Source organism: Hemiscyllium ocellatum, chromosome 9 (genome assembly GCF_020745735.1).
Source record: "Hemiscyllium ocellatum isolate sHemOce1 chromosome 9, sHemOce1.pat.X.cur, whole genome shotgun sequence".
Classification (NCBI taxonomy): domain Eukaryota; kingdom Metazoa; phylum Chordata; class Chondrichthyes; order Orectolobiformes; family Hemiscylliidae; genus Hemiscyllium; species Hemiscyllium ocellatum.
This window is the reverse complement of record NC_083409.1, coordinates 105,803,970-105,827,234: the sequence shown is the minus strand read 5'-3', so window position 1 is coordinate 105,827,234 and position 23,265 is coordinate 105,803,970.

The window sequence follows — 23,265 nt, the reverse complement described above, 5'->3', positions numbered from 1 at the left end:
TTTCTGTCCAAATGACTCTTAATCGATGCTATTATTTCTGCTTCTAACACTTCACCCGGGCAATGCAATCCAGGCACCTACCATCCTCTGTGTAAAAAACTTACTTCACACATCTCCCTTAAAATTTTCCCCTCTCACTTTAAGCCTATTCCCCTGGTACTTGACATTTCCACTGGGATAAAGACTTCTACTATCCACCTGTCCCTGCCTCTCATCATTGTATATAATATTATCAGGTCGCCCCTCAGCCTCTGACACTCTGGTGAAAACAATACAAGTTTGTCCTACCTCTCCTTATAGCTAATACACTCCAATCCAGGCAACATCCAGGTAAACCTGTTTTGCACCCTCTCCAGAGCCTCCACATCCTCCCTGTAGTGTTGCCACCGGAACTGCACGCAATTCTCCAAATGCGGCCTAACTAAGGTTTGATACAGCTGCCAAATGTTAAGCTTAATGCCCCGACCGATGAAGGCAAGCATGCTGTATGCCTTTTTTATCACTTTACCCACATGTGATGCTATTTTCAGGGAACAATGGACTGGTACACAAAGATCCCTCTGTCTATCAATGCTCCTAAGGACTCTGTGACTTACTATATATTTTTCTCTTGTTCTTGAGCTTTTAAAGCATCACTTCATATTTGTCTGGACTAAACTCCTTCTGCTATTTTTCTGCCCATGCCTCCAACTGATCTACATCCTTCAGTATCCTCTGACAATCCTCCTCGCTATGCATTACTCCACCAATCTTTGTATCATCTGCAAACTTACTAGTTGGACCAGCCATGTTTTCCTCCAAATTATTTGTGTGGATCATGAACAGTAGAGGTCCCAAGCTCTGATCCCTGTGGATCCTTCCACCACAACCCACTGTCTCCTGTGAGTGAGCCAGTGCTGCATCCATCTTGTCAGCTCATCCCTGATACCATGTGACTTCACCTTGTGTACCAACCTGCCACATCTGGTATATGACTCTGGTTCCAAAATAAGCACTACACAAGGTTTGTAGGGAATGGCTGGAAAGTGGAGTTGAGGATTATCAGATTAGCTGTGACCTCATTGAATGACAGGGTAGATGCAAGGGGCTGAATAGCCTACTTCTCCTTCGGAATCCTATGGTCTTCTGGTATAAGTCATATCCTAGCTTCATGGCTGAAAACTTAGCTTCAGAAACTTGGCTGCTGTGCAGTTGTCTGCTTTGGATCAGACCTTGTTTGCAGACAAAACATGTTCTGTAATTGTCACATTTCGAAAGAATAGGGATTCATCAAAATTCCTGAAAGAAATCCAGAGACAGCTCATCAATTGGCTTTCGATGATCCCAGTCAATTTGAACTCGTGCGACTGAAGGAGATGTAAGAGAACTATTTGTAAGAATCAGTACTATGATTTATTACTTTTACCTTTCTTTTGATCGATTACCTTTCCTTGTAAATATACCTGAACAAATCCCAGTGGTGATGCCATGTACAGTCAGTCTGTGTGTAGCATTCACTGAATCTGAGAGCCATATAACTTCTCCACTGGCCCCTTCCACCCCTGAATCATACTGATATTTTCCCACACACCCAAACAAATGCAGTTGACATGCATATCTAAAGCTTTGATAGTTCCAGATTCCACTGTGCCAATTTTCTTCTTGTCAGTCTCCAGACAGCTCTTCATGAATTATAACATAGCCAAACTTCCAGTACCTGACTCCACTGCCCACCTCCAGTCTCTTTCGACACTTCTCATTACCCAGTCCACATCCACCACATTCACTTTCATATCCTCACCTATTCTATGTGACATCACTCTTCTCAACTTATAGAGATTTACAGCACGGAGACAGACCCTTCGGTCCAATTTGTCCATGCTGACTAGATATCCTAAATTAATCTAATATCATTTGCCAGCATTTGACCCGTATCCCACTAAACCCTTCCTATTCATATACCCATCCAGATGCCTTTTAAATGCTGTAACTGTATCACTCTCCACCACTTCCTCTGGCAGCTCAGTCCATACACGCACCACCCTCTGTGTGAAAATGTTGCTCCTTAGGTCCCTTTTAAATCTTTCTCATCTCACTTTAAATCTATGCCCTCTAATTTTGGACTCTCCTACTCTGGAGAAAAGACTTTTGCTATTCACCCTATCTGTACCCCACTTCTCCAGCGTCTTTGGGTTTTATATCCCTCTGTCCTTTGAACGCCCATTGCTGTTGCCTTGCCATCTTGTTCCCACTGAGGTTTCAGGAACCTCCGCTCCACACTCTTCAATACTGTCTCTCAGCCTTGTCAGCCTTGAAGCTTCTATCTTCAGTCAGATCTTTAGGAGGTCTCCCATATCTCATTAATTTTTACCAATCATTGTATTTTATAATACAAAAGGTCCACCCTAATACTCTAAGCCACTGATTCAATGCCCACTATAGCATCTGGTACTGTTTAAATACAATTAATTCGTACCTCTGGAATAGACAACTTATTGTGGTAACGATTTGCAGCATCTGCAGTCCTCACTTTTGCCTTATTATGGTAATGTTGACCATGAAATTAGCACTGATTGCTGTAAATTTCTATTCTTTTTATGCTCATAGGATGTGGGCATTGTTGACAAAGACATCATCAACATTTGTAGTTCAGAAAAGGGTGATGGCCTGTCCTCTTATTGCCGATGGTTCAAAGCTGGGTGGGAGGCTGAACTGTGAGAAGGATGGAGAGATGATTCAATGTGGTTTCCACAAATTGAGCCTACTGTGTCCATTGCTCTCGATGTGGTCTCCCATACATCAGGGAGACAGGACACCAACTTGCAGAATGTTTCAGAGAACATCACCGGGACTCACACAGTAAACAACCCCACCGCCCAGTGGCCACTCACTTGAACTCTCTCTCCCACTCCATCAAGGACATGTGAGTCCTGGGCCTCCTACACCACCAAATCCTAGCCATCCAACGAATGGAGGAAGAAAGCCTTATCTTTTGCCTTGGGACCCTCCAACCACACAGAATCAATGTCGATTTCACCAGTTTCTTCATCTCCCCTCCCCTCACCTTATCCAATCCTCCAACTCAGCACCACTCTCTTGAACTGTCCTACCTATCTATCTTCCTTCCCACCTATCCATTCCACCCTCCTCTCCAACCTATCACCATCACCCCCCCACCTTCATCTACCTATCGCATTCCCAGCTACCTTCCCGCCTTGCACCCCTTCCCATTTATCTCTCAGCTACCTTGGGCACCCCCACCCTCACATTCCTGATAAAGGGCTTATGCTCGAAACATCAACTCTCCTGTTTCTTGGATGCTGTCTGATGGCTGTGCTTTTCCAGTACCACACCTTTTGACCATGATCTCCAATATCTGCAGTGCTCACTTTCTCCTCCCTGAAGTTGAGTGAGTGGGCCAATGCATGGCAGGTGAAATATAATGTGGGTAAATGTAGGTTATCCAATTTGATAGCAATTACAGGAAGGCAGATTATGATCTGAAAGGCAAAGATTGGGAAAGGACATGCAACATGATTTGTGTTGCTGAGTATACCAGTTGTTGAAAGTAATCATGCAGGTATAGAAGGCAATGAAGAATATAAATTGGCCTTCAAAGCGAGAGGATTCAAATACAGGAGCAGGGCTGCCTTGCTGCAATCATACAGAGTCTTAGTGAGACCACAGCTAGAGAATTGTCTGTAGTTTTGGTTTCCTTTGCTGAGGAAGACTGGGGTACAACAAAGATTTCCCAGAATGATTCCTGAGATGGTGAGGCTGATATATGAAGAGAGGTTGGATCAGTTAGGATTATATTTGCTGGGGTTTACAAGAATGATGGGAAATTTCATAGAAAGCTGGAGAATTTTAATAGGACCAAACAGGGTTAATGCAGGAAGGATGTTCCTGATAATCGGTGAGTTGAGAACCAGGGAGTCACAATCTATGAAAACAGGGTAGGCTATTTAGTACTGAGATGAGGAATTTTCTTTACCAGGGAGCAGTGACCCTGTAGAATCCTCCTCCAAAGAAAGCGGTTCAGGCCAATGCATTAATGTTTGAAAGAAAGAATTAGGTATCATTCTCAAAGCAAAAGGAACGAAAAGGTATGTGGAGAAAGTGAGATAATCAATCATGATCGTATTGAATGTAGAATCAGTTCTGAACGATCAAATAGTCCACTCCTTCTCCTATGTTTCTTGAACCATGGAAATCCAAATGGTGTTATTTGACTCATTAGGGAAGGAGTTACAAGATTTTGACCAAGTGACACTGAAGAAGCAGCAATAAATTAGCAAGTCAGGATGGTGACTGTCTTGAAGGAGAATTTGCAGGTGGTAATGTTCCCAAGTATCTATTCCCCTTGCCCCTCTAGGTGGAAGTTGTGGGTTTGGAAAATGTTGACTGAAATCTTTGATGATTTCCTGCATCTTGTAGATTGTACGCACTGCTGCTACTGAACGTCGCTGGTAGACGGAGTGAATGCTTGTGGATGTAATGCTAATCAAGTAACCTGCTTTTTCCTGGATGGCTTCAAGCTTCTTGAGTGTTGTTGGAGCTGCACCCATCCAGGCATGTGGGGACTATTCCATCACACGCCCAGTTTGTTCTTTGTAGACAGCAGGTAGACTTTGCGGTGTCAGGAGGTGAGTTATTCATCGCAGAATTCTAGTCTCTGACCTGCTCTCATAGCCATTGTATTTATGTGGTGAATCCAGATCAGTTTCTAGTCAATGGTAACCTCCAGGATGTTGATTCAGAGAAGTGGTGCCATTGAATATTGAGGATTTTGGTTAGATTCTCTCTTGTTCTGAATTTCCTCCCCTCTCCATACCAGTCATGATTTGGAGACGCCGGTGTTGGACTGGGGTGTACAAAGTTAAAAGTCACACAACACCAGGTTATAGTCCAACAGGTTTATTTGGAAGCACTAGCTTTTAGAGCGCTGCTCCTTCATCAGGTGATTGATACCAGCTTTTTGCAAGGAGAGGTTTCCATATTTTTCATTGCCCTTGTGTATTTCTTGACGTCCGCCCTGATCACCAATAATTTCAATGCTATGTGCCCTTGTTCTGTGCTCCCACACCAAAGGAAATAATTTCTATCTGGCTTAACAAATGCTGTAATCATCTGAATTAGCTCCATTAGATCACCCTTGAATCTCTGCTCAAGTGAGTCCAAGGTCAATTTAGGTAGTCTTTCCCTGATAAGGAAACCTTTCCAGGCATCATATCATTTTGTTGAATCTTCACAGCATCTGAGATCCTTCAAGCCTTGCAGAAATTTGTTGCTCTGAACCATCAAGACAGGATCAGGTAAATTCATAGCTTTTAATGCAGACACTTGTTGTAGGTCTGTTATATGTTTAATTGAAATCTGTCCCTTGATTAAATTTTAAAAATATAAACCATAAGTAATAAGTTAGTCTGGAGCACTGTTTTTCAGGGCAAAAAGACTGTGCTATTTTCTGGGTCTGTAGATTGTGAAGGAGCAAAGATGGCCTTTAATAAAGTGATGAGCTCTTCCTGTCAGATGCAGGAGTTTAGGGAGAGTTTCCATGTTACTGACGATTGTGTCTTTGGTTGGAAATCCTATCTGATCACATGGATTGTTTGAGGCAATGAGGAATTTATAGGAAATAGGGGGTGTGAGGGATGGCAATCATCAGGTAGCCCTGTATTCCTGATGAAGGGCTTTTGCCCGAAACGTCGATTTTACTGTTCCTCAGATGCTGCCTGAACTGCTGTGCTTTTCCAGCACCACTCTAATCTAGACTCTGGTTTCCAGCATCTGCAGTCATTGTTGTTACCAGGTTACAGTCCAGCAGATTTATTTGAAAGCACCGGCTTTCGAAGCACTGTTCCTTTATCAGGTGGTTATCCACCTGATGAAGGAGCGTCGCTCCGAAAGCTAGTGGCTCCAAATAAACCTGTTGGACTATAACCTGGCGTTGTGTGATTTTTAACTTTGATGACCATGAATCCATTGTTGATTGTTTGAAAAATCCATCAGGGAAGGAAACTGTCATCCTTACCTGGTCTGGCCAACATGTGACTTCCGACCCACAGCAATGTGGTTGACTCCGAACTGTCCTCTGGACAATTAGGGATGGACAATAAATGCTGGTGGAGCCAGTGGCACCCACATTCTCTGAATTTAAAAAAATCTAATCAACTGAGCGACATTTTTTAGTGTGCCTGTTGCGAAGATTACAGCAGTATAGCCAATCCCTCTCCAGACTGTAGCACTAAAGGTAACACTTGGAGTAGCTGCATTTAGAGTCATAGAGTCATCAAAATGTATAGCATCCGAAGAGCAGTAAAATCAATGTTTCGGGCAAAAGCCCTTCATCAGGAATACAAGCCTATATTCCTGATGAAGGGCTTTTGCCCGACATGTCGATTTTACTGCTCCTCGGATGCTGCCTGACCTGCTGTGCTTTTCCAGCACCACTCTAATCTGGACTGTAACCTGGTGTGTGATTTTTAACTTTCTCCACCCCGGTCCAACAATTAGGGATGGACAATAAATGCTGGCTGAGCCAGTGACACCCACCTCCTCTGAATAAAAAATAATCTAATCAACTTAGCTACAGCTTTTAGTGTGCTAGTAACGAAGATTATAGCAGTACAGCCAAATCATTGTCATCATTAGACTTAAGTCCAGGATTTTTCTACTGAATTCAAATTCCAACATCAGCCATGGTGGAAGTCAAACCCAGGTCCCTAGAACATTACTGAGGTCTCTGGATTAACAGTCCAGCGATAATACCACTAAGCTATTGCCTCCCCGATGGGGTGGTTGATTTATAACATAAAAATGATGCCGACAGAAACAAAAATAGAAATTGCTGGAAAAGCTCAGCAGGTCTGGCAGCACCTGTGGAGAGAAATCAGGGTTAACGTTTTGGGTTGAGTGACCCTTCCTCAGAATTGGTTCCTCAGAGTGATGCCAACAGCATGGATTCAATTCCTGTACTGACTAAGGTCACTGTGAGGGCCTGTCCTGTGGTGTGATGGCCCTCAGGTTAAGCTATCATCTATTGTCTCTCTTCAGTGTGGGAATGGGACTATGGTGACTTTACTGTCTGATCTCAGTGAGTTGTAGTGTTATTTTGAGTTCAAAAAGACTGACTGCTTACTGAACAAGAGACCTGAAAGTAATTTTGTCCGACTGACAAATGTTTTTAAACATCTTTGGGAGAAATAATAAAAAGCAATGTAAAGGAAGATTTCTCTTTCAGGTCAAGATCCTTGTAAACGTCTGACTTGGTGAATTTAGGGAGAAAATGGAATTATCCTGCTCATTCCTGGGTAATCTTTATTGTCATACCATCAGCTAAATATCAAGCAAATGAAGCCGTTAAACCACCTTGAGAATAATTGAATGACTCCAGAAAATGGAGTTCAGCTGTTGTGCCAAAAGTCCTTTAGGCTGAAATTATCATTTAATGACCCAGTCCTCATACAATGTAAATCTTAGTGCGATCAGGGATCAAGAGATTTCAGCATATCAAAATCCTCAGGTACTTTAAATTCTTTCAATCAGCCACGTCTTTGAAGCCATTTCATAAAGAATCTTTTTCCAAAAGCTCAGATCCAGAAGAGTTCAGTCAAAATAAACACCAGGATTACTGTTTGACAGGAGTGAACAGGCTATGAAACATTCCTGTGTTAGTTCAATGTCTGAAAAAAAAACGAAAAAAAAACTGCAGGATGCTGTAAACCAGAAACAAAAGTAGACATTGCTGGAAAAGCTCAATGGATCTGGAAGCATGGTGGTTGAAACCCTTCAGTGATTCCCTGCCAACCGTGTGAGAACGGACTCATATGCAAGGACAGAAGGAAACGCCTCTGCACAACTATCCAGCAATTTCCTGGGGATGTTTATGCTGATAGTTAATCACACTCTGAGTCAGAAAGTCATGGGTTTAAACCCCACACCAGAGGCTAGACTCTGCCATCAAGGCTGATATCCCAACGCAATGCAGTGTGGGTTATCTGTGGAAACAAGAATAGAATTTGCTGGAAAAGCTCAGCAGGTCTCGCAGCGTCTGTGGAAAGAAATCAGAGTTAATGTTTTGGGTCCGGTGACCCTTCCTTATAACTGGTGGTATTGAATTGAATTTATTGTCACGTGACAATAATTTGTCTTGCGAGCAATACAGGCAGATCACAGAGTTCAGTAGCAAAGATAATTAAATAATAGGTAAACAGCGGCAAAAACACAGGTACAGGTGAATGTTAAGGATTTGTGAGTCCATTCAGTATTCTAACAACAGTTGTGTAGAAACTGTTGCTATACAGGTGTGTGTGTGTGTGTGTGTGTGTAAGCTTCTGTACCTTCTCCCTGATGGTAGAGATTGTAGAAAAACATTACCAGGGTGGGGTTGATCTTTGAGAATGCTGGTGGCCTTTCCTTGACAGCGGGCCTGGGAGATGGATTATAGTAGGGAGGTTGGCCCTTGTGAAAATGTCAGTTTATATGCAGAAGAGAGGGTTGGGTGGAGGGGGCCGTTGGTGGGGTGGATGGGTGGGTGTGTGGAGGGGAGGTGGGAAGAAGTTAATGATAGATACAGACAGAGCCCAATGGGAGAGAAGAACATGTGGACAGACAAAGGAGTGGATAACAATCCGGCTAGGAAGGCAAATAGCTATTAATGTGGGCTGTTAGTGACTAACAATGGGTGGTGTGTAACAGCAGACCTTGTGTTAACAAGGCCAGGTCCAAGGAAAAGGGCATGAGGGCTCAAGTCCTAAAGCTATTGAACTCGGTATTGAGTCCAAGGGGTTTTTTGGGGTGGGCGTGTTGGGGGGTGGGGGGGGAGGGGGGGAGGGTAGTATCCCAAATGGAAAATGCGGTGCTGTTCTTCCAACTTCAATTTTAATATGATTGGGGCCAAGTGCAGGAAAATGGGGCTACTGTTGATGGACATTCGGTCAGCATGGGCTAGTTTGGGCCGAAGAGCCTGTCTCTATGCTGTTGGTCTCTATGACTCGAAGTGCACTTGAACACCAAGGGAGGGTGGCATGACTTCGGAAAGATCCTTGTCCCACATCTTCACAGCTTCTGATTTGGGCTGTCTCCTCCATCTGTACTAGAAAGACAATAATATAAAACATTAATGTTGCTGGGCGAACATTTTGCGGACATAAATTCAAATTCCACTATGCCAGGTAATGAAATTTGGATTCATTAAATATCTGGGATTTTTTAAAAAACTAGGCAAAGGTGAGGGCTGCAAATGCTGGAAACCAGAGTTTAGATCAAAGTGGTGCTGGAAAAGCACAGCAGGTCAGGCAGCATCCAAGGAGCAGGAAAGTTAACATTTCGGGCAAAAGCCCTTCATCATTCCTGATGAAGGGCTTTTGCCCGAAACATTAATTTTCCATTTAAAAAAACTACCCGAATGATGACCATTTGGTAAAAAAAACTATCAGGTTCATTAACGTCCTTCAGGACAGGAAATAAAATCATAAGAAATAGGAACAGGAGTAGGTCATTTGGCCCCTCGAGTCTGCTTCACCATTCAGTAGGATCATGGCTGGGTTCCTCATGCTCACCTTCCTGCATCTTCTCCTTAATTCTTGATTCCATGACTGACCAAGAGTCTACATATCTTTAATTTATCCAAGGACTCTGCCCTGACAGCTCTTTGTGGCAAGGAGTTCCAAAGACTCACAACCCTCTGGGATAAGAAATTCCTTCTTATGTCAGTCTTAAATTAGTGCCTCTTTATCCTGGTCCTAGACTCTCCTATGAGGGGAGACCTCATCTCAGCATTTAGCTCTCAAGCCCCAAAGAATCTAATATACTTCATTCTCCTAAGCTCCAGTGACTAGAGTCCCAATCTATTTAGCCATTGATCTTAGACCATCCCTCCACATCAGGGATCATCCTGGTGAATCTTCTCTGAATGGCCTCCAATGAAATAATATCTTTCCTTAAATAAGGGGAACCAAAACTGCTCCAGATGTGGTCTCCCCAACATCTTATACAGTTGCAGTAAGGCTTCCCTACTCTTATACTCCAATCCCCTTGAAACAAGGCCCCACAGTCCATTGGCTTTCCTGATTATCTGCTGCACCTGTGTGGTAGCTTTCTGTATTTCACACACAAGCTCCCCCAACCACGAGGAGCAAGTGAGGACCGCAGATGCTGGAGATCAGAGTCGAAAAGTATGCTGCTGGAAAAGCACAGCAGGTCAGGCAGTATCCGAGGAGCAGAAGAGTCGATGATTCGGGCATAAACCCCTCATCAGGAATGTTGGGGGAGGGGGGAAAGGGGCTGAGAGATAAATAGAGGTATGGGCATGGGGATGGTGGAAGGTAGCTGGGAAGGCAAGAGATGAATGCATTGGTGGGTGATTATGATAGGTTGATGGGAAGGTGAAGTGGATAGGTGGGAAGGAGATGGACAGGTAGGACAGATCAAAAAGTGTTTGATTGAAGGGTTGGTTCTGGGACGAGGTAGGGAAAAGGGAATTTGGAAACTAGTGAAGTCAAAGTTGATGCTGTGTAGTTGCACAATCCCAAGGTGGAAGATGAGACGTTCTTCCTCTTGCCGTCGGGTGGTTTGGATTTGGCGATGGAGGAGGCCTAAGACTTGCATGTCCTTGGCGGAGTGGGAGGGGGAGTTGAATTGGTCGGCCACAGGGCAGTGGGGCTGTTTGGTGCATGTGTCCCGTCTCTGAAACGCTCCGCGAGTTGACGTCCTTTCTCCCCAATGTAGAGGAGACCACATCAAGAGAAATGGACACACTATATGAGGTGGGTGGATGAGTAGGAAAATCTTTGCCGGATGTGGAAGGATCCTGTGGGGCCTTAGACCGAGGTGATGCTTTCTGCAGTTTTTCTCTCCATTGAAATGATAGGTCTGTTCATTGGTTCTCACTTTCAAAATTAACAACTTCACACTTTCCCACATTATATTCCATCTACCAACTTTGTGTCCATTTACTTAACCCAATAATATCTCTCTAAATTGTTTGTATCCATCTCACAACCTGCCTTTCACCTAATTTTGGCTCAAGTGCATTTGTTTTATTCCTCTAGATCCTTAGTGTGTGTTGTATATTGTAAACAGTGGCGGTCCCAGCACTGATCCTTATGGTTCCCAATGGTCACCAACTTACAAAAGAAACCTTCATCTCCACTCACTCATTCCTGCTCATTAGCCAATTTGTTATCCCCATGCCAATTTACTACCCCCAACACCATGGACTCTTACCTTGTGACTTAATCTCTTGTGAGGTACCTTGTTGGATGCTTTCTGGAATTCTCAAATGCAATACTGGCTCCCCTTCACCCAGTCTGTTTGAGCGTTTATTGAAAAACTCTAATAAATTAGTCAGACTTGATTTCCCTTTCATGAAACCATGCTGACTTTGCTTGATTAGATTTTGATTTTCCAAGTGTGCTTCCATCCTTACCCAGTCTGGCCATCATGTGATTCAAGACCAACATTTATTCCTATCTGCCCTCGGAAATTGGTTCAAAAAAAATGCTGGTCTTGTCAATGACACATAGTGATTTCCAGCAAATTTTGTTTTCAGCCAATGTTTGAGGTGTGGAGCTACAAGACCAGCCTCATTCAAGCTGCCTCTAGCTCACAGTTCTCCACAAAAGAATGGAAGAATTGGCACAGTTGCTTCAGAATCTAACATTTATTTAAGTCTCATTCTTGGGACTTCAGCAGATAACCAAATTGAATACTCGAGTGCAACGTGGAGGGAGGGCTGCATTGGAAGAAGGACTATGTTTGGATGTGATTTTTTATCCTCTCAAATGCAAAAGATCCCAAGTGACTATTTGAAAAGCAGCAGGAATGTTCTTCTGTGTGTCCTGAGCAATGGATCTCTCTCAAGCAATGCCCAAAAACTATTGTCTGGATGTTTATCTCCTTCCTCTTTTGAAGCTTAGCTGTGGGCAAATTGTTACATTTTCTTCAGAACTGCAGTGTAAAGCACTTTGCAGGGTCCAGAGGCTATGTCCAATGGCCCTACATGAAAGCACACTCAATTTTCCTTCACACAAAGAGAATGTCATTACTTATGAAATGTTTTGAATTCGTGAGCTATGACAATTTGGGATAATAAATGTAAGTCTTTCTTCTAACATCTGTTTAAGTGTGAAGATGTGAGGACAGCTGCCTTCCTAATGGATGTGATACTTTTGAGAGTCAGGTCAACAATGTAATTCTAACGTGAAAGGATGTGGAAGAGCTTTTGTGCTTTGAGAGCGGTTCAAGGGGTCTCGCGTATGCTGCAGAAAGAAAAGGAACACACATTAACAAAAGGGAAACGTGATTTGGTTATAACTATTCTTCCAAAAATACTGAACTGCATGTAGAAGATCTAGGTATGTATAAGATGCTAAAGGGATTTGACAATGCAGATGAAGAGAGAATGTTTCCTCTTGAGGGGTAATCTAGAATGAGAGATCATAATTTTAGGGTAAGTGGTAAAACAGAGATGAGGAGGAATTCCTTCTCTCAAAAGATTGTGAATCTGTGGAATTCACTCCCCCCTGAGAGTGGAATGAGTGAATTTTTAAGGAGAAGATCAATAGATTTTTAATTAGTAATAGGCTGAAGCATTTTGGGGAGCGTGAAGGACCTGAGGCTGAAGTCAGAAGTTACAGAGCACCAGGTTATATCCAATGTGTTTATTTGAAATCATAAGCTTTCGGGGCTAAACTAGAATCTGGTGCCCTATGACTTCAGACTTTGTTCACCCAAGTCTAACACAGGTACCTCCACATCATGCTGAGAGGCTGAGATGTGATCAGCCGTGATCAGCTCCTCGAGGCTTGAGGGGCTGAATGGCCTGCTCCTGCTCTGCACTTCATCCGGTGTTGACCTTGTGTCTCACCGAGGCAAAGCTGCCAGTCATCTAGATTCGAAACGTTAGCTTACTCTCTCTCTCCATGGATGCTGCCTGACCCACTATGATTTCCAGCAATTCTTGTTTTCAGCCAGTGTTCAAGGTGTGGACTTACAAGACCAGTCTCTTCCAAGCTCCCTCTATCTCATAGTTCTCCAGTATTGTCCCTGTACCGTCTTGCCTATGTTGTTCAGCACTCTATTATGAGTTTTGTTGATTGTAACTCTGTATTGTTTGGACATAACTCTACTAAGACTCCTAAATATCTCATCCTCAGTTGTTTCATCACTATTCATGTAGCACACATACTTTTTATTATCTCTTCTGAGGCGCTGAGCTGCTTTAAATACACAGATTAACACATTTGGTGCTCAACAGCCTCACAATGGTATCACACTGATTTGAGTCTTTAGAACTTGTGCTTCACTATCTCCTAATATTTATATGTTCTGACTTGCTTCCTTCAGTTGCCTTCAATATCCTGAATGTCTCATCTTTTATGTATTGGCTGCGGGTGTCGTTTGATAAAGAGAGAAAGTCATTATTGCACTGCAAGTTCTGAATAGTAAAGAAGATGCCAGAGAGAGTCACATTGGTAGCACATGAATAAAGAATAAGCTTTATGGAAGCAGATTTGAATGGCTTACTGATAACACATAATGCAATGATTGGGAATATTACTTGGTACAACCCTGAGGAGAAGCATTTCATAAATGTGCATTTTTCAGTTAAAGGTAAAGGGATAATTTCAGATACAAGGCATTTTGTTTGATAACCATCAAAACCATTCAATGATTGTGGACATTTACATTTGATGCCATGAGATTCCCAGAATGCAAAGGGCCTGTATATCTATTCTCATTAAGGGAAGGCTATGTGGCCAGGGCCCAGGGAGAAATGGTCATTCTCCAAATTGGATTAGATTAGACTAGACTCCCTACAGTGTGGAAACAGGCCCTCTGGCTGAACCAGTCCACACCGACCCTCCAAAGAGTCACCCACACAGATCCATTTCCCTCTGACTAATGCAACTAGCACTCTGGGCAATTTACAATGGCCAGTTCACCTGACCTGTGCATCTTTGGACTGTGGAAGGAAACCAGAGTAAACCCACGCAGACACAGGGAGAATGTGCAAACCCCACGCAGACAGTCGCTCAAGGCTGGAATCAAACCTGGGACCCTGGTACTGTGAAGCAGCAGTGCTAACCACTGAGCCACCATGCCACCCCAATAACACTTCATCTTGTGTTCACCAGTTAAAGTCTGCTGTGCTCCACATTTATCCAATTCAACAGTAAGATTATGTCAGCTGAGTGAAGGTCACTTTGTTTGGTGAATGCTCCACTGTTTTGAGACTATCATGAAATTTCTTTGACAGAAGTGTGTGTTAACCCATCTCTTTTTACATGATTGTGAACAGCACAAAGAGCACTTCCCTACAAATAGCTTGAAGATTAAACACTGAGATTATTCTACTTACAGAAGAGAAAGTTGTGAGGAGATCAGATGCAGCTGTTCAAACTTTCTGGCTCCGGTGCTGGATGGATAATTTAGATGTTTATGTGCAGGACTAGGCTATTCCGCCTCTGCTCACAATTCAAAAAGATCATACCCCCACTACGGTGGCACAGTGGTTAGCACTGCTGCCTCACAGCACCAGAGACCCGGGTTCAATTCCCGACTCAGGCGACTGACTGTGTGGAGTTTGCACGTTCTCCCCGTGTCTGTGTGGGTTTCCTCCGGGTGCTCCGGTTTCCTCCCACAGTCCAAAGATGTGCGGGTCAGGTGAATTGGCCATGCTAAATTGCCCGTAGTGTTAGGTAAGGGGTAAATGTAGGGGTATGGGTGGGTTGCGCTTCGGCGGATCGGTGTGGACTTGTTGGGCCGAAGGGCCTGTTTCCACACTGTAAGTAATCTAATCTCTATCTCAAGATGGCGGTGATGGTGTTGGCATTGTCCAGGCTCCTGGACCAGGCTTGTCCTCTTTATCCAATTTTTTAACCTTTGTTTTCCCTTTACTTATTTTCTATCCTCAGTTTTTTTTTCAGTTTTCACTTCCGTTTACCTTCTAAAGAGAACACACAACCCCAGGTTATAGTCCAACAGCTTTATTTGGAAGCACTAGCTTTTGGAGCGCTGCTCCTTCATCAGGTGGTTGTGGAAGAGGATCAAAAGACACAAGGTTTATAGCAAAAGATCTTATGAAGGAGCAGTGATCTGAAAGCTAGTGCTTCCAAATAAACATGTTAGACTATAACCAGGTGTTGTGTGATTTTTAACTTTGTATACCCCAGTCCAACACTGGCATCTCCAAATCATAATTTCTAAAGAGAGATGTTTCTGTAGAAAGGCGGCTTTGACTGAGTGCAAAGACGCTGCGGCTTTGAAGGCAGTGTGTGTGCCAATCAGCTGATACTTGAGGCCAGGAGTGGGATTCTTGATTCCACATGGTGTGAACTGGTGTAGCCTGGAGCTGGGGCTCTGGTGGTGACATGGTGTGGGCTGGTGTAACCTGGAGCTGGGGCTCTGGCGGTGACATGGTGTGAGCTGGTGTAGCCTGGAGCTGGGGCTCTGGTGGTGACATGGTGTGAGCTGGTGTAGCCTGGAGCTGGGGCTCTGGCGGTGACATGGTGTGAGCTGGTGTAGCCTGGAGCTGGGGCTCTGGTGGTGACATGGTGTGGGCTGGTGTAACCTGGACCTGGGCTTCTGGTGGTGACATGGTGTGAGCTGGTGTAGCCTGGAGCTGGGGTTCCGGCGGTGACATGGTGTGAGTTGGTGTAGCCTGGAGCTGGGGCTCTGGCGGTGACATGGTGTGAGTTGGTGTAGCCTGGAGCTGGGGTTCTGGCGGTGACATGGTGTGAGTTGGTGTAGCCTGGAGCTGGGACTCTGGCGGTGACATGGTGTGAGCTGGTGTAGCCTGGAGCTGGGCTCTGGTGGTGACATGGTGCAGGTTGGTGTAGCCTTGAGCTGGGACTCTGGTGCTGACATGGTATAGGTTGGTGTAGCCTGGTAGATAAGATCGCTTACAATGTGGAAACAGGCTCTTCAGCCCAACAAGTCCACACCGACCCGTCGAAGCGCAACCCACCCAGACCCCATTCTCCTACATTTGTGGGCGGCACGGTGGCACAGTGGTTAGCACTGCTGCCTCACAGCGCCTGAGACCCGGGTTCAATTCCCGACTCAGGCGACTGACTGTGTGGAGTTTGCACGTTCTCCCCGTGTCTGTGTGGGTTTCCTCCGGGTGCTCCGGTTTCCTCCCACAGTCCAAAGATGTGCGGGTCAGGTGAATTGACCATGCTAAATTGCCCGTAGTGTTAGGTAAGGGGTAAATGTAGGGGTATGGGTGGGTTGCGCTTCGGCGGGTCGGTGTGGACTTGTTGGGCCGAAGGGCCTGTTTCCACACTGTAAATCTAATCTAATCTAATCTACCCCTTCACCTAACACTACAGCCAATTTAGCATGGCCAATTCACCTAACCTGCACATGTTTGGATTGTGGGAGGAAACCGGAACACACGGAGGAAACCCACACAGACACAGGGAGAATGTGCAAGCTCCACACAGACAGTCGCCTGAGGACGGAGTTGAACCCAGGCTGTGAGGCAGCAGTGAGGCAGCAGTGCTAACCACTGTGCCACCATGCTGCCCAATGTACCACCACCGTACTGGGGCTCTGGTGGTGACATGGTGTGGGCTGGGGTAGCCTAGTACTGGGGCTCTGGTGAAGACATGGTGTGGGCTATTATAGCCTGGAGCTGGAACTTTGGTTGTGCTTAGTACTGCTTCCTCACCGCACCAAGGTCCCAGGTTAAATTCCAGCCTCGGGCGACTCTCTGTGGGGAGTTTGCACATTCTCCCCATGTCTGCATGGGTTTCCTCTGGGTGCTTCAGTTTCCTCCCACAATCCAAAAATGTGCAGGTTAGGTGAATTGGTCATACTAAATTGCCCATAGTGTTAGTTGCAGTAGTCGGAGGGAAATAGGACTGGGTGGGTTACACTTCGGAGGCTGGGTGTGGCATTCATTCCACACAGAAACCACTTTCTGTGTTAAAAAAGTTGCCTAATGAATCTCTCTGCACCCTCCAATACAATCGCATCCTTCCTATAGTGTGGTGACCAGATCTGCACACACAGTATTGTAGCTGCGACCAAACCAAAGCTCTATCCAGCTCCAAGCTAACCTCCCTGATCTCACTCCAGCAACTTAGAGGGGTCATTGACACTGGGCACATGCTGCAGTGTTGTCAGGGGAGGTAAATCTCAGACAGCAGATGAAAGCGGGCAATATTGGTTCAGCTATTTGATACATCTTTCCATGAAGGATTGGAACAACCTTCTGGAAAATCAATCTTCATTCTCTCCAAGGACTCATAAGGAAATTTTGTTGAACTTTTTAAAATTAGTGCAACTATCAACTGTCGAGAGTGTGTTGCTGGAAAAGCACAGCTGGTCAGACAGCATCCGAGGAGCAGGAGAACTGACGTCTCGGGCATAAGCCACTCATCAGGAAGATTCCTGGTGATGGGTTTATGCCCGAAACGTTGACTCTCTTGCTCCTCAGATGCTGCCTGACTGGCTGTGCTTTTCCAGCACCACACTATAGACTTTTATCTCTGGCACATGCAGTCCTCACTTTCTCCTAGCAACTCTCAACTGCATTCATTACGCAGCTCCTGTGAAAATTATCTTCGTAGCAGGAGTAGGCTATTCAGCCCAGCAAGACTGCTCAGCCTTTCTACTTGGCTTGAAGAACACAGCAAGACAGGAGGTGTCAAAGTCAATGTCTCGGGTGTAATGCTTCTTCGGGGAAGGTTTAGACTGAAAATGTTGACTTCTCCACCTCCTGATGAATCCTGCCTTGCTGTGTTCTTCCAGCCTCCTACTTGTCTACCTTCCAGCATCTGCAGTGTTTTTTTTTATCTCTAACCAACTTTGGTTCTTGTCTTGGCTAATCTACCTCAATGCTATTTTCCCACACTATCCATATCTTTGATATCTAGAGATCTATCTATATCTATCTTGAATCTGTTCAATAACCGAACCTCTGGAGTTAAGAACATCAAAGATTCACCACCATTTAAGTGAAGAAATTCCTCCTTTGTTGTCAAAATGTAAACTTATCCCACCATCTGACATGGAACCCTGCTATTTGCTCTTTTTGAAGTGTAACTGTGTGTCAATTGGTTCCATTTGACTGTGTAGTAACAGTGCCTTATTGCAGACAGAGAGCATGCTGGTGCTTGTGTGAGTTTCCTGCTTTATGTAGCTGGCTTAAAACAAAATTATGCTATTACGACTGTAAAAAAGCATGCTGAAGATCAAGACATACACCACTTAAAGGAGATTAAGTGTGCAATGTAATTGGACATTAATGAGGTACAATTCACTTAGTGATCGTGTTTGTTATTGCAGTCGGTGCTGACTAGTACAAGTTATAACCTGACACCAGTTAGAGGTGATTAAGTATACAAGGGAATTGTGGCTTAATAAGATGTCGGCGCTGTGTGAACACCTGTTTCTGCCCAAAATTCATGCTGCGAGCAGCAATTTAGTAATTGCCTAGTTTGTGTATCATATCCAATTTTAACCACTGTCTGAATTAAACAAGGGGCTTGTGTGGTGCAGTGGTAGTGTCCCTACCCCGGCTTCAAACCTGTCTCTGAACCAGGGTGATTAAAAAATATCAAAGTTAAACAAGGGTAGTTTCATGGTAGATATTATATTTCCTTGCAAGGTATTTCCTGCTGCTTGCTCTGCCATTCAGTTAGATTTATATTCCATAATCAATACTAACCCAGTTTAGCAAATATCTATTGATATCCACCTTGAAAGTACCAGTTGTCTCCAGACTTTCGCCAATGTCCAGATCTCGATGACATTCTGTGTTGACGTGCCTTTAAAACTCGAACATTAACATGAATTCACTGCCTCTGAAAGGATACTGGATACATTGAGAATGTAAAAAACATCATGCACTTATAAGGTTCTCAGGTTATAACTTTGTACTGGTCATGCAATGCACTGGACTTGAAATATGCACTGTGTTTTCTCTCTGCACAGACATTGCCTCTGATGCTGCCTGAACTGCTGTGCTTTTCCAGCACCACTCTCACCCAGAATCTGGTTTCCAGCATCTGCAGTCATTGTTTTTACCACAGACACTGCCAGACCTGCTGAGTTTCTCCAGCACTTTCCGGCTTTATTTCAGATTTCCATTATTTCCCTTTTATGCAAATAGATCATCCCCTTTTAGTAGAGCAAAGCATGGTTATTCAACATCATATTTTTTAGATTAGATTACTTACAGTGTGGAAACAGGCCCTTCGGCCCAACAAGTCCACACCGACCCGCCGAAGCGCAACCCACCCGTACCCCTACATTTACCCCTTACCTAACACTACGGGCAATTTAGCGTGGCCAATTCACCTGACCCGCACATCTTTGTGACTGTGGGAGGAAACCGGAGCACACCCACGCAGACACGGGGAGAACGTGCAAACTCCACACAGTCAGTCGCCTGAGTCGGGAATTGAACCCGGGTCTACAGGCGCTGTGAGGCAGCAGTGCTAACCACTGTGCCACCGTGCCGCCCACTGTGCCACCGTGTCGCCCACTTTCCTCTGCTCGGCCACTTTCCTCTGCTGCCTGTCCCGAAGTTCACCTTGGAGGATGGTCACCCAAAGATCCGAGGTTGAATGACCTAGACCACTGAAGTGTTCCCCAAATGGGAGGGAACCCTCCTGTCTGTTGATTGTTGTGCGATACCTTGTTCTTCTAAGCTGTGCAATAAGTTCCTGGCCTGTCAGTTGGTGCACAATGAAACTAATCACAACAGGAATGTATGTTATGTGGTCCACAGCTTGTTCAAATGCATAGATATAATTCCGTGTTACTTCATGTGCAACATGAAGGCAAATTCCAGGCTTAACAACAACCAGACAAGTTTACCGAACAGAAGTTGCCCATTTGCTTCACTCTCCCTCTGCCAACTCTCTGCTCGACCAACTCCCCAGACTAAGAGACAGCAGCCAATTCACTCATCATTCTGCCCCCTGTGCACTGCAAAAATTTTGTACAGTATTAATGGTTATGAATCATGCAGATTAATGCTGTTTTTCTGTTGTCAAAATAGGAACCAGCTTAAACAGGGGCTGCAGAGATCAGCACATTTACTTGAACAAGCAACAGCAGCACCGATTTATAAAGAACAAACAAAAGTTTTCAAAGGCAACAGTTTCTCATGCTCAAGTGCTCATGCCTTATTACCAGTAATGGTTACGTTTCCATCTTGTAGTGTCATTTATACAGGGATAATCATAAAAGTAGTTACAGCAACACTGAGGCCATCTGCTTTGTCTTTGAGATTCCTTCTGTGTTTGCCGATTAAGAGAATGCAAATACACAAGCTGTCGACATTTAATTTAAAAAGCAAGAGAAAGGGTTTCCAGATCGCGCTTCAGTGAGTCCACTGTTGCCTTGCAATAGACAGTTCTTTCTCCTGAGTTGAGAGTGTGGTGCTGGAAAAGCACAGCAGGTCAGGCAGCAACTGAGGAGTAGGAGAGTCCTGCTCCTCGGATACTGCTGACTTCTCCAGCACCACACTCTCGACTCTGATCTCCAGCAATTGCAGCGCTCACTTTGTCCTCGTTGATTTTAATATTACTGCAAAGCCTCTTCTAAGGATGCCTCCCTTGTGGAAAGTTAAAAATCACGCAACAACAGGTTATAGTCCAACAGGTTTCACAGCGACGCTCCTTCATTGGGTGATTGTGGAGGGCTCGATCATGGCACAGGATTTATAGCAAAAACTTGCAGTGTGATGTAACTGAAATGATACATTGAAAAATTGATTGTCTGTTAAGCCTTTCATTTGTTAGAATACAGTGATAGTTTCACTTCTTTCGTGTGTAAATCACAAAACACTTTTTTTAAAGTTGCATTCTCAGATTAGCTGTTAACAATGGTGATAGCTAGACAATATGTTGAAGGTGAAAGTGAGGACTGCAGATGCTGGAGATCAGAGCTGAAAATGTGTTGCTGGAAAAGCGCAGCAGGTCAGGCAGCATCCAAGGAGCAGGAGAGTCGACATTTCGGACATAAGCCCTTCTTCTAAAGAAGGGCTCATGCCCGAAACGTCATTTCTCCTGCTCCTTAGATGCTGCCTGACCTGCTGCGCTTTTCCAGCAACACATTTTCAGCAAAATGTTGAAGGTGTTAGCCCACTGTGTTCTCTGTCTATGCCATGATGTTTAGATTAATTCTAATCTAAAAAGTGAGATTTTTACATAAATTCATGCAGTTTTTGAGCTCAGAGTTCTACATGAATGTATGCAGTTTTTGAGCAAAGTGCAATGTAACTCTGCAAGTACAAATTCACCCCACAAAATATATGTGTGCATGTGGGTCTGTGTGTGTGTGTGTGTGTGTCTGGTGTGAGAGTTGTGAGTGTCAGAAAGTGTGTGTGTGTGTGTGTGTGTGTGTGTGTGTGTGTGTGTGTGTGTGTGTGTGTGTGTGTGTGTGTGTATAAAATGGGTGCAGAATGTCTTAAGTCTGTGAGAGGGTGCATGTGTGAGTGTGGGAGTGTGTGTGTCCATAAGGGTGTGTGTGGATGTCTGTGTGCGCGTCTGTGTGTACCTGTGTCCGTGTGTATGTGAGAGTGTGTGTGTGTAGGAATATCTGTGCGTGTGTGTAGTGCAATGGTGATCACCTGTAGTGTGACATGAACCCAAGGTCCCAGTTGAGGCCCTCCCTATGGGTACCGATCTTAGCTATCAGCCTCTGCTCGGCCACTTTCCTCTGCTGCCTGTCCCGAAGTTCACCTTGGAGGATGGTCACCCGAAGATCCGAGGTTGAATGACCTGGACCACTGAAGTATTCCCCAACTGGGAGGGAACCCTCCTGTCTGTTGATTGTTGTGCGATACCTTGTACATGGCAGGTACTCTTGTGACTCAGCCAACATTGTCTAACTTATACGCTGCAGGCAAGGATGCCCAGAGGCATGGTACATTGGGGAAACCGAGCAAAGGCTACGACAATAGATGAATGGGCACCGAACAGCAATCAACAGACAGGAGGGTTCCCTCCCAGTTGGGGAACATTTCAGTGGTCCAGGACATTCAGCCTCGGACCTTCCTCGAAGGTGGACTTCAGGACAGGCAGCAGCGAAAAGTGGCCGAGCAGAGGCTGATAGCTAAGTCCAGTACCCATAGGGAGGGCCTCAGCCGGGACCTTGGGTTCATGTCACATTACAGGTGACCACCATTGCACTAAACACACACACAAATATTCCTACACACACACACACTCTCACATACACACGGGACACAGGTCCACACAGACGTGCCCACAGACACCCACACACACCCTTATGGACACACACACTCCCACACTCAAACATGCACCCCCTCACAGATTTAAAACACTCTGTATACACACACACACACACACACACACATTCTCACACTCACAACCCCCACCCCAGACAGACAGACACACACACAGACAGACAAAGACCCACATGCACACATATGTTTTGTGGGATGAATTTGTACTTGCAGAGTTACATTGCACTTTGCTCAAAAGCTGCATACATTCATGTAGAACTCTGAGCTCAAAAACTGCATGAATTTATGTAAAACTCTGTTATCTCACTTTTTAGATTAGGATCAATCTAAACATCATGGCATAGACAGAGAACTCAGGGGGCCAACACCTTCAACATATTGTCTAGCTATCACCATTGTTAACAGCTAACCCGAGAATGCAACTTTAAAAAGAAGGGTTTTGTGATTTACACATGAAAGAAGTGAAACTATCACTGTATTCTAACAAATGAAAAGCTTAACAGACAATCAATTTTTCAATGTATAATTTCAGTTACATCACACTGCAAGTTTTTGCTATAAATTCTGTGTTACGATCGAGCCCTCCACAATCACCTGATGAAGGAGCGGCGCTCCGAAAGCTAGTGTGCTTCCAATTAAACCTGTTGGACTATAACCTGGTGTTGTGTGATTTTTAACTTTGTACACCCCAGTCCAACACCGGCATCTCCAAATCGTCCCTTGAAGAAGTTCTCCTCTCTCAGCAAGGATCTCAATGAATCTTTTTTTCTCTCTCTCTCTCTCTCTCTCTCTCTCTTACACACACAATGCACTCCCCTAGTTCAAAGATTCTCTTGCTCCTCAGATGTTGCCGGACCAGTTGTGCTTTTCCAGCACCACACTCTCGACTCTGATCTCCAGCATCTGCAGTGCTCAGTTTGTCCGAGTTGATTTTAACCTCACTGCAAAGCCTCTTCTAAGGATGCCTCCCTTAGAGAAGTTCTCCTCCTCTCTCAACAAGGATCTTAATAAGTCTCTCTCTCACTGCACCTCCCCTCCCCCCCACCCCAGTC